A 15,282-nucleotide genomic window follows, 5' to 3' on the forward strand; every position below is an offset into this window, starting at 1 on the left:
TAGAGTGAGAGGAAAGAGTGGAAAAGAGATGAAAGGTGGGGCATACAGGGGCATACAGGAGTCATAGGAGAGTGAGGGGGACAACTGTAAAGGCTGTAGTTTGAGATGACTTGCTTGTCTAGTCGGGTTTGTTCCCCTCTGTCAGCTCTCTCAAGCATCAGTTTGTCCTGCTAAGAAAGAGAGAGATGAAAGTGTGAGGAGAGCTTGACGGCTAGAGAGAGGAAAGGTGAAGTGAGCTCCTGCAGGGATGGTGAGAAACAAAGCAGGCAGGGGGTTTGAGATGGTGAAAATAGCCAAACCACAAGCTGCATTTCTAATGCCACATTTGCTTTTCATTTGCTTCAGTGGTCTGTCATTCGTTGCTTTCCAGGGGACCACTTTCAATCAGATCTCAAGTATTGCAGGCAGTCCCTTAGGGGTGCTATTCTGCAATTCACTGATACAGCGTGGTGCCATGAAAGTCAATTTTGCAAGTGTTCAGTCTAAGAAAATAGTTTTTTGTTCTTTTTGGGCGGTCCTTTGGTAAAAATTTGCATCTATGTGCACAGTGCTGGCAACAGGCAAGAAATCAGGTTTGAACTGAGGCAAAAGTAAATTAATCAGTGGCCATACGCACAGATTCTTACCTTAACACACCTTAAAAGGGGCATACTACTTAAAACCGATCGACAGGCTCAAACCCCGCTCAAACAACCAGATCATTTCCAACGTGAAGGCTTTGTTGATCCGGGATGTCGTCTAACTTTCACAAAAAAGGCAGAAGGCATGGACATCAGCACTTTTTCGGCACATTCTACTGTTACAGGAAATTTTTTCAGGGCGCAAAGCAACGCCATAGTGAAGCCTCACAGGACATGTTGGTCGCATGTCCAGCTCATGCACAATTTCTCGGATACTCACACAACTGAAAAGCAACCGGAAGCCGTCTGAGCCATCTGAAAGCCGTCCTGTGAGACCAACACGGAGGTGGTTTTGTCCCACGCCATGAGCGGCATGGTGACACAATCCTCTGCTTCTCTTTCCATGAAAAAAACTCCTGTAACAGTAGAATGTGCTCAAAAAGTCCTGATGTCCACGACTTCTGCCTTTTTTGTGAAAGTTAGATGACGTCCCGGATCAAACAAAGCCTTTACGTTGGAAATGATCTGGTTGTTTGAGTGGGGTTTGAGCCTGTCGATCGGCGCTCGGAGCGCGCCATGCTCTCAGACACTGTGGGCGGTCTTTAAACCGGCTGGAGCACTCCTTAATCTGTGTAATCCCCATAAAATCGTCACTGAAAGCCATCTAAATTTTCCGAATGGTGTCCACCTGGAGGTCTCTCACAGTTTCTGGAAAAATTTGATGCAGCAAAGCTCCAAATCGTTCAGACATTTATTCGCAATAAAAATCCGACGAGAGGGGTGGACCACTGCTCACTTAAAGCCTGCTCACAGGCGAATGACGCAACCGACAGGCGTGAAAAAACTCACGCATGCGCACGAAGGTTCAAGCTTGGCTGATGCAATCACACGTGATTCAAATCCATATGGTTTTTGCAAAAAATAAAAAGGTACGATACTTTTTGGACAGACCTCGTATTTTTCAGTATTCACGTTTTGCAATTAATGGCTTGCAGATAATTCATGATTTGCAGCTGATTCACGTTTTGTGGTTTAAGAACTCTTCCTAGAGCTGGCCGCCCGTCAAAACTGAGTGATCGGGGGAGATCGGCCTTAGTTAGGGAGGTGACCAGGAACCCGATGGTCATTCTGTCAGGCCTCTAGAATTCCTCTTTGAACAGAAGAGAACTTCCAGAAGGACAACCATCTCTGCAGTAATCCACCAATCAGGCCTGTATGGTATAGTGGCCAGATGGAAGCCACTTCTTAGTAAAAGCCAAATGGCAGCCCGCCTGGAGTTTGCCAAAAGGTACCTGAAGGACTCTCAGACCATGAGAAACAAAATTCTCTGGTCTGATCAAAGATTGAACTCTTTGGTGTGAATGATAGGCATTATGTTTGGCACCATCCCTACAGTGAAGCATGATGGTGGCAGCATTATGCTTTGGGGATGTTTTTCAGTGGCAGGAACTGAGAGACTAGTCAGGACTGAGGGAAAGCTGAATGCAGCAATGTACAAAGACATCCTGGATGTTCCTTGTCCTCAGACTGGGACAATGGTTCATCTTTCAACAGGGTAATGACCCTAAGCACACAGTCAAGATATCAAAGGTGGCTCTCTGTGACTCAACTCTGTGTCCTTGAGTGGCTCAGCCAGAGCCCAGACCTGAATACGATTGAACATCTCTGAAGGGATCTGAAAATGGCTGTGTACCGATGCTCCCCATCCAACCTGATGGAGCTTGAGTGGTGCTGCAAAGAGGAATGGGTAAAACTGTCCAAAGATAGGTGTACCAAACTTGTGGCATCATATTCAAGAAAACCTGAGGCTGTAATTGCTGCCAAATGTGCAACAACAAAGTACTGAGCAAAGGGTGTGAATCAGGGTTCTAACCACAGTGGGTGGCGCCGGACGACCCCGTCCGGTACTGCAAATTTCCGCCCGGCTCTCAGGTTCAAATTGGCTGTGCCACCCAGCACTGAATTTCTAAAAAAATAACTGAAATGTTGCTGAAAATGTACTAATTTAATCATATTTTAATCTTATAGAGTCACAGTTTTGCAATTTTAAACCAATAATTAAAGTAATAAGAAATATATTTCTTATTCAGCACCATCTCCCCTCCAGGCTGTGTATGGAGCCCCCTCCTGTTCACCCTTTACACAAACGACTGCTCTCTGACCCATCCCACAAACACTATCATAAAGTTTGCGGATGACACCGCCGTGATTGGGCTCATCTCGGGGGGGATGAGACTGACTCCAGCGACGAGGTCAATTGACTGACAGCGTGATGTTCAGCTAACAACCTGCCGCTGAACACCGCAAAAACAAAAGAAATAATCCTGGACTTCAGGAAGAACAGGGCTGACCCAGCCCCACTCTACATCCAAGGGGACTGTGTGGAAAGGGTCAGCTCCATCAGGTTCCTGGGAGTGCAGCTCTCTGACAGCTTCTCCTGGACTGCCAACACCACAGTGGTGGTGAAGAAAGCCCAGCAGTGACTCCACTCCAGAAGTGAACAATCTGGAGGAGAAGCTGCTGGTGTTGTTCTACAGAGCCACCATTGAGAGCATCCTGACAGACTGCATCACAGCGTGGTACGGGGGTGCTCAGCAGCAGACAGGAGAGCGCTGCAGAGGGTGATCAAAACGGCCCAGGGGATCACTGGTTGCTCTCTGCCCAGCCTGGAAGACATTGCCAGCTCTCGCTACCTCAGCAGAGCTGCCAGCATCATCAAAGACACATCCCACCCCAACAACCACCTGTTTGACCTGCTACCCTCCGGCCGACAGTATAGGTCAATCAAAACTAGGACAAACAGAATCAGGGACAGCTTTCTCCCCAGAGCGATCACTGCACTGAACAATAACAAATCACTCTAATCCGCACCTTTCAAGTTTCTTGTGCAATATCTGTAAACCATGTGCAATTTCCCTGTGCAGTATGATTCCACAGTTGTATATAATTCTCGTTTTACATTTTACTTGGTCCACATTTTTATTTTATTTTTTTTATTTTACCTTATGTTTATATAGTTGTACATATACTGTGAAAAATTTACCGTTAAATTTCACTATCTTTTATATTGGCTAAAAATCACTCGCACCACGGGAAGCACCTTTTTGGAGTTGCACTCAAATCTCGTTGTAATGCAAATTACAATGATAATAAAGGCGATCCTGATTCTGACTCTGATATCAAATCGCAAACAGCAGAGATCAGAGAGTCTATACGTTCTGTGGGCACAGAGCTGTGAACAGCAGCGGCTGAAAACAATGTCTCCACTCTGAGCTGAAGAAAAAAACTGACCCCGCCAAGAAAGTCCTACTTTATTTAATTCAGAGGTCTTTCTGTATCCGTATCTCAAGATACATTCAGAAATTTAGTTTATTTTACAGTTGAAAGGCTTTGTGTTTCCAAAAAACTTCAAGTTTGAAAAATAGCAGATGCGTAATGCCGCATTCACACCGCACGCCACGCAATGCCACAAATTCGCATCCCTCGCCTGGCGATGGACGTACCACCATTGCCCGGTGTGTCGCTCTGTTTGAGCTGCATTCACACCGGATGCCACGCGATGCCAAAAAAATCATCATTTGCTGCAGGAGCTGCATCTGGATGATGGCCACTTTCAGCGGTACGTCCGCCTCTCCCGGACCCAGTTTGAGGACCTCCTGTCCCGGTCACGCGCGCACATGTGAACAATTATAAAAAATAAAAAAAAACTGGCTGTCGCTGCTGCTGTGGTGCTGCTGCTCACTCTCCCCTCAAACTCTGTCATAACTGTGTTATAAGCCAGTCACCATTTGTTTTATTATACATCTGTGTAGTTAATAAATAAAATAATCTTCACGGACGATTCATTCGCACGCGCACATGGAAAAAGTGCACACAGGCTGGCTGCCAGAGACAGGACATGTCCAGATCAAGTATAAACTCCAGACATCTCCACGTCACTACATATCCAGTCCATGATTGGTCATCGCGACACGACAAGACGAAAAAGTTCAGATTTTTCAACTATATATTTTATATGTGATAGTCTATTGTATATTGTAATTTATCTGTGAGGGAGCTGCTGCACAGGGGTGTTGCCAAACGACATTTCATTGTGTTTTTTTATACAATGACAATAAAGCTTATTCATTCATTCATTCATTCATTGTGAAGGAGGGCAACACGACGCGATATCGCGCCACAAATATGCCAATCACTCAAAATCACTTCATTCGTGTCCATCGCGTCACATTGCGTGGCTTGAACTTTTGTGGTGCCACAACTCATCCTTTAATAGGGATTACATGGCAACCTGTCACCGCCGTTGCTCGCGTGTTGTTCACTGTGAATGCGGCATAAGAGATCAGAGAGGAAGAGGGAGCGAGAGAGACACAGAGAGAGAGAGAGAGAGAGAGAGAGAGAGGGAGGAGGAGGAGGGGTGGAGAGGAGGAGGGGCACAGCATCAGTGAAAGAGGAAAGTGAAAAACTGATTCAGAAATTGTTTCATTTAAAACAGCAGGTTTGACAAATCAGTCCAGGTTCAGATCTTGTTCAAACAAGGCAATGAGGTGTTATATTGTTTAAAAAGAAAAAGTAATTCAATCCCCTTCAAATTGTTGAAAAAAAAAACTGTCAGGATGACAGAAAAACTGCCTCCACTGTATTAAAAAGTGCTGTTTTTCATTTTTGAAGAACACAGTAAATGCTATGTATTAAATATTAATGTTTTTAACATTTTCAATGTTATTCAGTTTATCAACTTAGACTTTGACAGAAACATGCAAGAGAGAACTTTGATCTTACAAATATTTCAACATAAATATAATTTTTGTTTATTATTTTTGCATTCAATGTGTCTAAAACCACCCAAAAGTAGTTAAAATAAGGCTTGCCAAGAATGTTTTAGTGGTATAAAACCCTATAGTTTTATATAGTTTTATATATTTCCCGGGCGCCTAATGGCAACTTCTGCTCCTAACTGGCAATTAGGATGGGTTAAATGCAGTAGACACATTTCATTGTGCAGGGAACATGTTCTTTTGTGCATATGACAATAAAATTATTTTGAATCCTTGAATCCTTGAATATAGCTTCGGGGAGCCATGGATCCAGGGGCCTGTGGACCCCCGAAGCTATAAGTCGCGATCACATAATTTACCCGGCACTAAAATGGTCCTACCTAGAACCCTGGTGTGAATACTTACTTACTTAGATTTTCTGTTTAATAAATTTGTAAAAAATTCAAAATAACTTTTTTCATGTTGTTATTATGGGGTGCTGTGAGTAGAGTAGAGTAACAACAAAAATGTGGAAAAAAGTGGAGAGCTGTGAATAGCAAACAAACACTGTTAAAGGGTTTTTATGACACTATGTTCAAAGGTAAGGTTTGAGAAAGAGATGTTCAAATGGTGTTGTTGCCATACATGGGCTTATAAGGACCCTGAAAAACTGCAACACTAACTACAGTTGACATTAACAAGTAGCATCATGTATGGTCTATCAGAAGCAAATGTACCCTGTCAACATAAAAAATAAAATGTAGTAGTAATAATAATAATAATAATAATAATAACAACAATAATAATAATGTGTATTTTTTCCAAACCTCAAAATGCTGGTAATTCTGAGAATAATGTAATAACTGATTTAGATTGCTATCAGAAAAAAGTAATGGTTGCACAGACTATTTGGCTGGTCAACCAGTAGACTTCACTGCTCTGTGATTGCTGCTGAGTTGTTTCACCTTCTTTCTGTAAAAGATATGTGAATGACCCGTATGTTGTCAACATATGCATTAATTTTTGTGAATACAGAATGTCACTCACTGTAAAACTTCTCCCATGGTTTCATTAATGAGGTCATCAGTGCTTATTCAACCTCCACTTGACTTTCAAAAAATCTTTATTAAATGTCATTCTTGGGGCTGTATTACTAGCGAGCCTTTGCTATGGCATGGGAATGTGTCTGAGTCTACAGCATGATGGGAAAAGCTGGCTAGTAATTGGTGTGTTACAAATGAATCCATGTTGGACCACTTGCTGGCCAGGGCAGTGTGCTTTCAGCAGAACTAAATGCTTTTTATTCTTTAGGCAAATCACAGATGACAAAAATAAGCAGGCAAATGGCATTTTGTTGCTTTTAAATGTTCAGAGTCGTGTTCCTTCAGCCAGAATTTCACACTGCATGGAGTTCAGCCTTGACAGAGTGGAAACAAACGGCGCCCTGTTCTGTGCTGTTGTATTTATTTCTGCTGCTGGCCGTCACTTGCTGTTAAAGATAGAATGAACAAAATCTCAGCCTGGCAGTATTAACCACCCGTCGTCTCTGAGGTGAAAGTCAGCTCTATTCTGCTCTAGTCTCTCTGTATTTCTGTGGTTTCACTTTGAGCTCTTTGCCATAGCATGTGCGACCATCCTATCACAGTTTAATCTCCAGCTGCGAGCCGGCGGTGGGGCCAAAGCCGGAGTGACTTTGACGTTGAGTGTCGGGGCAGCTTAGACGACCGGAGTGTTTGTGCTGAGTGGCTGTGGTGACTGAATTGCCAGAAAAGCCTCAAGGTGCAAAAAGAGGAGCGGAAAATGACAGAGTGGGAGTGATTTTTCACAACAAGTACAATTCAAACCTGCTAATCTGATGCCTGGAGATGTTTGAACAGATATCTACACAGAGGAGCTTCAGGGTGTGTGTGCGTGTGTGTGTGTGCGTGCGCACGTGTGTGTGTGCATGTGTGTGTGTGTGTTGGGGTTAACCTGTAGCTTTACTTGAGCGCTCCTGCACTCAGGCTGCAGTGAGACATCAGTGAATGCAAACCATAGGCAAGATAGAAATACCTGCAGAAGATGAAGAAAGAAAGAAAATCCAACACCATCTCCTTCAGTGCATGATGGAATAAGAAAGAGGAAAACAGATTTAGAGATGGACAAATCTGTCTTCAGTCCATCCTCAGATTTGGACACCAGCCTGCTGATGAGACATAAGACACATTATAAAAAGGCCCCATGGGTGGAAGAAAGAATGGAGAAAAGAAGCACTTAGGATAATAGAGAGAGGTCAATCCCATTCCAAACAAAGGCGAGGCGTCTGTGATATCCAGGTCAGATCCCCTCCGGTGGTCTGAATCTCTCCTCTTTATGGTTTGATAATGGGCTTTTTAATTTGACTGATGGCCTGCCTGTCAAATCCTCTTGTTCCCAATGGGAGAGCCTAACGTGCTTTAAATATTTTCAAACTGGTAATAGACAGCCTGTAGAAGACAAAGAACAAGCCTCGAGGAGAAATGTGACTTGGTACAAAAGCACCTCAAACATAGTCTGCGTGGCACCCATGTGTTTTATGTTTGGAGTCAGTCACACTGTCAGACATGCTGTATTTGTCAGATTTATGATAACCCTGCCCTTTTACACTTTAAGCAAAAGCAATTGCACAAGGGAATTGAGAGGAACATTTTATATCACATCATTACGCTGATGTAATGATCATATCTGACAGTGTCATTTAGGGATTCGTCGCTGCAGTACTCAGTGGGGCCGTTTTAGTCTTCTCATGGATATGAAGGAGAGCTGATACGGATGTGAGAGCATTCTTGAAGCAGATCTTTGCTCCAGGCAAACTTTAGAGATAGATTTCTGACAGCATGCAAATAAACAGTTAGCATTTTTCTTTTTCGCTGTCCTCATCAATGTCACTCCGAAAACACGCTGTAGCAGAATCCTGGTGGTTAGTACTTGGATGGGGGATATTGTCGGGAGACCGGGGGCTGTGTGTGTTTCTCTAGGTAAAACTGGAGTTCTGTTAGGAAAGGCATCTAGCTTATGTCAAACTTGTGTCAAATCCCAATATTTGGATTATGTTTAATACAAAACGGTTTAGCAGTCAGTTTTCTTTAGACAAGTCAGATGATGATATCTGAACATTTCCAAGTCACTGAAGATGGACTGTGTATAGTACTACTTTTCATTCAATTTCATGTTGGAGCGGCAGAGAAAATTATTTCCATACAAGACAACACATGTATTCTGGGCTCAAGTCTCCTGTATGCCTTCTGGCAAACTGTAGATGAAGTTTCATGCCTTCTTTTGAAGAAAATCCTTCTATGGAATGCCACCATCAAACTGTACTGATGATTCAAGAGGCAAAGGTTCCACAGTTTCTTCAGTCGCAGCCACAGAAGCTTATACAGTAACTCCTTCATACTTGTCTGTGTGTCTTGGTGGCTTCCCTCACTAATCTGAAGTGAGTCGTTTGGTTTTTGAGAACCATATACTCTAGGCATATTTGCCTTATTGTTTCCAATTTCTTAATGAAATGTAAATTAAATACAAGAACTTTTCATTTACCTGGAAGTATTCATGTATCATGTATGAAAATATGTTTTGATTATTGTTATTAATGAAAACAAATCCTGATATTTATTTTGTCTAATTACATATGGAGCATGAAAATTGTAAGGGCTGTGGATACAAATGGCTGTAACTGCTATATGGTTCATGCATTTTTTTAATCCACCTGAATTAAAGATGAAAGTTGAAAGTTGAAAGATGAAAACAAGAACATCTTGGTTGTATAATTTCAAATCCACTGTGACAGTGCACAAATAGAAAATTACAAAAACTGAAAATACTTCTGGACCAATGTCATATTTGTGATCTCTGCTATACCAAAAAAAAAAAAAAAAAGTCAAGTTACAAGTGACTCAATCAAGTTATCTTATATGCCTTGTGATGTTTTTTGCAATTAGGCACACATGCTATAACTGAGACACATCTATTAGAAATTCATTCGTTTTCAACAAATACTTACTCCATTCAAGGATCATGCAGTGGCTGGATCCTATCCCAGCAGTCATAGGGCCACTTATAGATGGACAACATGTATACATACACGCACACCTATGATCAGTTTAGAGTCCCTAGTTCACCTGACCTGCATCTCTTTGGATGTGGGAGGAAGTCAGAGCACCCGGAGAGAACCCACACAAACATAGGGAGAAGAAGCAAACTCCACAGAGCAAGCCCCAGATGGGACACGATCCCATGACCTTCTTGCTGTGAAGCTGCAGTGCTACCCACGAAGCCACCATGCTGCTCCCATCTGTCGGGAATGTTGGTTGATGTTACGTCCGCCAAGGATGTAATAAAATCATTGCCGTTTATTTATTTGTCTGTTTGTCTGTCTGTTAGCAGAATTACGTCTACTGCATGAATTTTGATTGAATTTTCACAACAGATATGGAAGAATCCATAAAATTTTGGAGGTGATCCAGATCCAGATTCTGGATAAAGCTTCACTTTATATAGGCTTTGAAGGATTAATTCAAAACTGCTGCATAGAATCTCACCAAATTTGCACCACAGACAGATATTAGCAGTGGTGGGCACCGTTCTGATAACCGATAATTATCAAAGATAATGTTTTCATTATTGGATTATCTTTTTAGATAACCTTAAAAACCATTATCACACTAATTATCTTGCGATAAATTTTTGTCCGATAATTGTTAGACCGATAACGTGGTAAATAAAGCTGCACATCTACAAACTTTTATAAAATTTAAAATCAGTTGAGCACCTACCTGTTAAATGTTTTGTAGCTGATGTGTAATTCTACCCTGTACAAAACAGAGAAGAGATGCTTCAAAAAGAAACCGCTCTATCCTCAGCAGGCAAAGGAGAACTGGTCTCCAAATAAAAAATAAAAAAAACTAATTTCTTTTAACCCCATACTAATATGAGAGCAATATCACCCAAGTCATCCAGAGGCATACATTTTTAACTTATGGTTCAACTCTTAACCAAATAATTTCAGACATGTTATTTAAATTAATGTCATGTCTGAAGTTTTATAAAGTGAAAATATCAGATATATGTTTTAAAGTAATGCGCTAATTTTTAAGGTTTTAGTGTGGATATATGCTGTGCCCAGCAGTGCATTATGGGTAGGACAGGGTAATCTCAGTACATTCACGACATGAGAAATGCATTTGAAACACTCTGATCAGGCTCTACGGACAACAGCATTAAACTCTAGTGCCTAAAACTCTCGTGAATACATTTTCTGGGTTTATAGACGTTGTTATTGTGTCTGTGTTTATTAAATTCCATGCATCTTAAATGTAGCAGACACGGATTATCTGGAATTTTGTTTTGGGAAGTTTTCGAGGTCTCTACTGCCATCTACTGGCCAGTAGTGTTCATGGTAGTATTGGCCCTGAAGCTGGGCTGATATATTTTCAATCACTGTACTGGGTACGGAACCCGGGAGAGGTCACTTAAAGTGATATTTTTTTCTGGCCATGATAACTTGTGCGCACGTTTTCCTTTAATTGAGCCCACAAATTAATAAAACGTGCTCTCAAATTAATAAAATGTGCGCATGTTTTCCTGGCCATGATCATTCGTGCGAACGTTTTCCTTTAATTGAGCCCTCAAATTAATAAAATGTGCGCACGTTTTCCTTTTGTTCAAAAGATTGTGCCCTTGTTTTACTCAAACAATGCTTAAAACGAGTGCACAATATAATAAAATGTGTGCACAATATAATAAAACATGCACACAACATCATAAAACGTGCGCACAATATAAGAAAATGTGCACACAATACAATAAAATGAGCGCACATTCTCTCCACATGCAAAACATTTTGTGATGACACTTCCAGGGCTCCGTAAAAATGCCTGTTTTTACAAATAAAAAAATGGAATATTTTACAAAAGCATATTTATCTGTAAACACCAACACACGACACACATCACATTAACGTGTTGGTTTACATAATGAATGACTCAACCAATCAGTGTTTAGCAGAGGCAAATTTTAAACAGAATCCTTTGCGATTTGTCTTTGTTTGTTACAAAACTTCAGAATTAGTTTATTATTCAACATTAAAAGATATATGTTATATTTTAACTTTGTACAAATGACAGAATTGACATTAATGGAGTTATTCTATCAGTATTCATTTTATTTATACACCAAACCATAACTCAGCATTGCTTTATTTTCCAAGACCACCGCCTGACCAGAGCATTGTGATTGGGTAGAGAGCTGAGCTTTGTGGCTCCTCTCAGTGTGTGTGTCTCTGATGGGAGCCATTTAGTAAACAAGAGCTTCCAGCAGAGGGCAAGTTGTTCAAAGACAGAAGTGCGGGCTCATTGTTTGGGTCTGTTGTCACTTTTGATGCTACCATAAGCGATTGTGGTGTTAAAACTCAAATTCAGCTTGTTAGTAGTTGCAAATGTACCTGGTACAATACTGTTATCGGTTATCTGTAACTTCTGATACATTTTTGGGTGGTTTATCATTTTATCTTTATCAAAGATAACTTTTCAGTTATCTGATTATCTGTTATTGAAGTTAATTTTTTGGTTATCTGTGCCCACCACTGGATATTAGGGCATGGAAGACTCCCCTGAATTTTGGAAGTGATCCTTATCCGGATCCGGATTGGCGGATGTCAGAAATCTCTGTTTGCTCTTGTTAGTTTTTAATGTACTAACTCCTTCATATCAAATATTTATAAACAACTACGAGGTCTGTGAGAAAAGTAACGGACCTTTTTATTTTTTTCAAAAACTATATGGATTTGATTCATATGTTTTTACGTCAGCCAAGCTTGAACCTTTGTGCACATGCGTGAGTTTTGCGTCATTCGCCTGTGGGCAGGCTTTGAGTGAGCACTGGTCCGCCCCTCTCGTCGTTGTTTCATTGTGAGGAAATGGCGGAATGATTTGGGCTTTTTTTCCATCAGACTTTTTTCAGAAACTGTTAGAGACAGGCAGCTGGAAACCATTCGAAAAATTTATCTGGCTTTCGGTGAAAATTTTATGGGCTTCACAGAGAATAAGGAGTGTTACTACAGCTTTAAGGACAGCCCACAATGGCGCGCCGCACTCCGAGCCGCCATCGAGAGGCAGAAACCACCACATCATTTCTAAATGGATGGCTGTGTGGAGCTGGGACCGTCGTGTGCAGTTTCTCTGGTTATCACAAGAGCTGGACATGAGCCATTTTCTGGCAGATTTCACTTTTAACAAGAGATTTTGTCATGGAAAGCCGTGCAGAGGCTTTGTGCGTCACGACCGATTCGCTGATGAAGCGAGACAAAGGAACACCTCCGTTTCGGAGTGTCAGAGGACAAGTTGGGACATGCCTATCTCGGCATATAGAGGGGTGGACCAGTGCTCACTCAAAGCCTGCCCACAGGCGAATGACGCAACTGACAGGCGTGGAAAAACTCACGCATGCGCACGAAGGTTCAAGCTTGGCTGACATAAAAAACATATGAATCAAATCCATATAGTTTTTGAAAAAATAAAAAGGTCTGTTACTTTTCTCACAGACCTCGTATTCATAAATAAAATGTGTTTCTTCTATGTAAAATTTTCATTCTTGTTCTTTCCCACATTCTGAAGTCATTTTAGGGCTTGTCCGCAACTCCTTTTGTATGGTAATATCTTATTATTCATGAAATTGTTTATTTTATTATGTCCACAAAGGACATAACAAAATCATAGGTGTCTGTTTATTTATTTGTCTGTCTGTTAGCAGAATTACATCAAAAAATACTGCAGAAATTTTGAAAAGATTTTCACCACAGATTGAAATTAGGCCATGGAAGACTCCATTAAATTTTGGAGGTGATCGAGATCCAGATTCTGGATGAAGTTTCACTTTATATAGGCTTTGAAGGATTAAATCAAAAGTACTTCATGGAAACTCACGAAATTTGGACCACAGACGGATATTACTGCATGGAAGACTGCCCTGAATTTTGGAGGTGATCCAGATCCGGATTGGCGGATGACAGAATCTGTGTTTGCTCTTGTTAGTTTTTATGTTATTAACTACTAAATATCAAATAATTATAAATAACTATTCATGAATAAAACATGTTTTTTCTATGTAAAATTATCATAAAATTTTTGAGGTGATCCGGAACCGGATTGTAGGTCAAAATTTGTCTTCATATAGGCTTTGAAGTATTTTGTCAAAACTACTTCATGGATTCTCACCAAATTTGCACAAATGATAGATATTAAGACATGGCACACTCTCCTGAATTTTGGAGGTGATCCTGACCTGGATCCAGATTCTGGATCAAGATTTCACTTTTTGTAGGCTTCGAAGGATTAAAGTCCTTCAAAAACTTCACTGATTCTCACCAAATTTGCAGCATAGATTAGGGCATGGACCTTCCACTGAATATTGGGAGGTGATCCACATCCAGATCCTCGTTCAGGGTTTCACTTTAAATGTGCTTTGAAGGATTACGCCAAAACTACCAAATGTGCACCACAGATCGATATTAGGGCATGGAAGACTCCACTGAATTTTGGAGCTGATTCAGATCCGAATTCCAGATCAAGATTTCACTTTATATAGGCTTTGAAGGATTACGTCAAAAACTACTTCATGGATTTTCACCATATTTGCACCAGAGATATCAGATACAGATATTAGGGCATGGGAGACTCCACTGAATTTTGGACGTGATCCGTATCCAGATTGGTGGATGCCAGAAATCTCTGATTGTTCTTGTTTTTAAATGTTTATTTGTTTTTTATTATGTATTTTTTTCCATTTGGGATTATGTTGATACCAAGATATTTTTTTTCTGTGCTGTTGTAAGAATTTCCCTGCAAACGTCAACAGCTTGTCTTAGCTTTTCTTTTCTTAGAGTATTATTACATCCACCAAGGATGTAATATAATCATCAGCCTTTTTTATTTATTTGTCTGTCTGTTACCAGGATAATATCCAAACAACTGGCACACTCTCCTGAATTTTTGAGGTGATCCTGATCCTGATTCGGATTCTGGATCAAGTTTCACTTTATATAGGAAATGAAGGTTTACTGTTAGCAGGATTACTTCAATACTGCACAGATTTTGATTAAAGTTTCACCACAGATACATACTGGGCTATGGAATACTCCACTGAATTTGGGAGGTCATCCAAATTTGGATCCAGATTTCACTTTATTTAAGGTTTACATCAAAACTACTTCACAGTTTCTCACTAAATTTGCACCACAAATAGATATTAGGACATGGAAGACACCACTGAATTCTGGAAGGGATCCGGTCTGGATTCTACATCTGAAATCTATGATTGCGCTTGTTATTACTGTTATTATTGTTGCTAATTGGTTAATTACTCCCCCGCCGAACCATAATTGGAGTAAGCGGGTATAGAAAATTAATTAATTTATTTATTTATTTATTTATTTTTTGAGGGAAAAAAATCCATTGATTTTTTTTTCGGTCATAGGATTATGTAGATATTTACAAATTTTACATTTCAAATTTGATTTTCTGTTGACCCAACAATGAAAAAAATTAACATCAAACACTGCAGGTTTATCAAAATTTTAGTACACCTCAAACATTTGCACAGTTGCAAATTATGTTGATTGCAAGTTGATGAATCTCAGAAGTTCATGACTCTCACATCTCACTGTCCATGAAAACAGCATGGTCTAGCAATAGAAAACCAGCCAGCATTTTGCAATGGTGAGAGTCCACAGTGAAACAGGAAATGTCAACACTTCCTGGATCCAACAAAACGAGATCTCATGGGATATCGCGGAAATTGAGTGGCAAGTTGAGACTGAAACAGGAAATACCAAATTTTGAGTCCACAGTGAAACAGGAAATGTCAAATGTTGAACACTTCCTGGCATGGGT

This window comes from Thalassophryne amazonica, chromosome 6, assembly GCF_902500255.1.
Source record: "Thalassophryne amazonica chromosome 6, fThaAma1.1, whole genome shotgun sequence".
Taxonomy (NCBI): Eukaryota; Metazoa; Chordata; class Actinopteri; order Batrachoidiformes; family Batrachoididae; genus Thalassophryne; species Thalassophryne amazonica.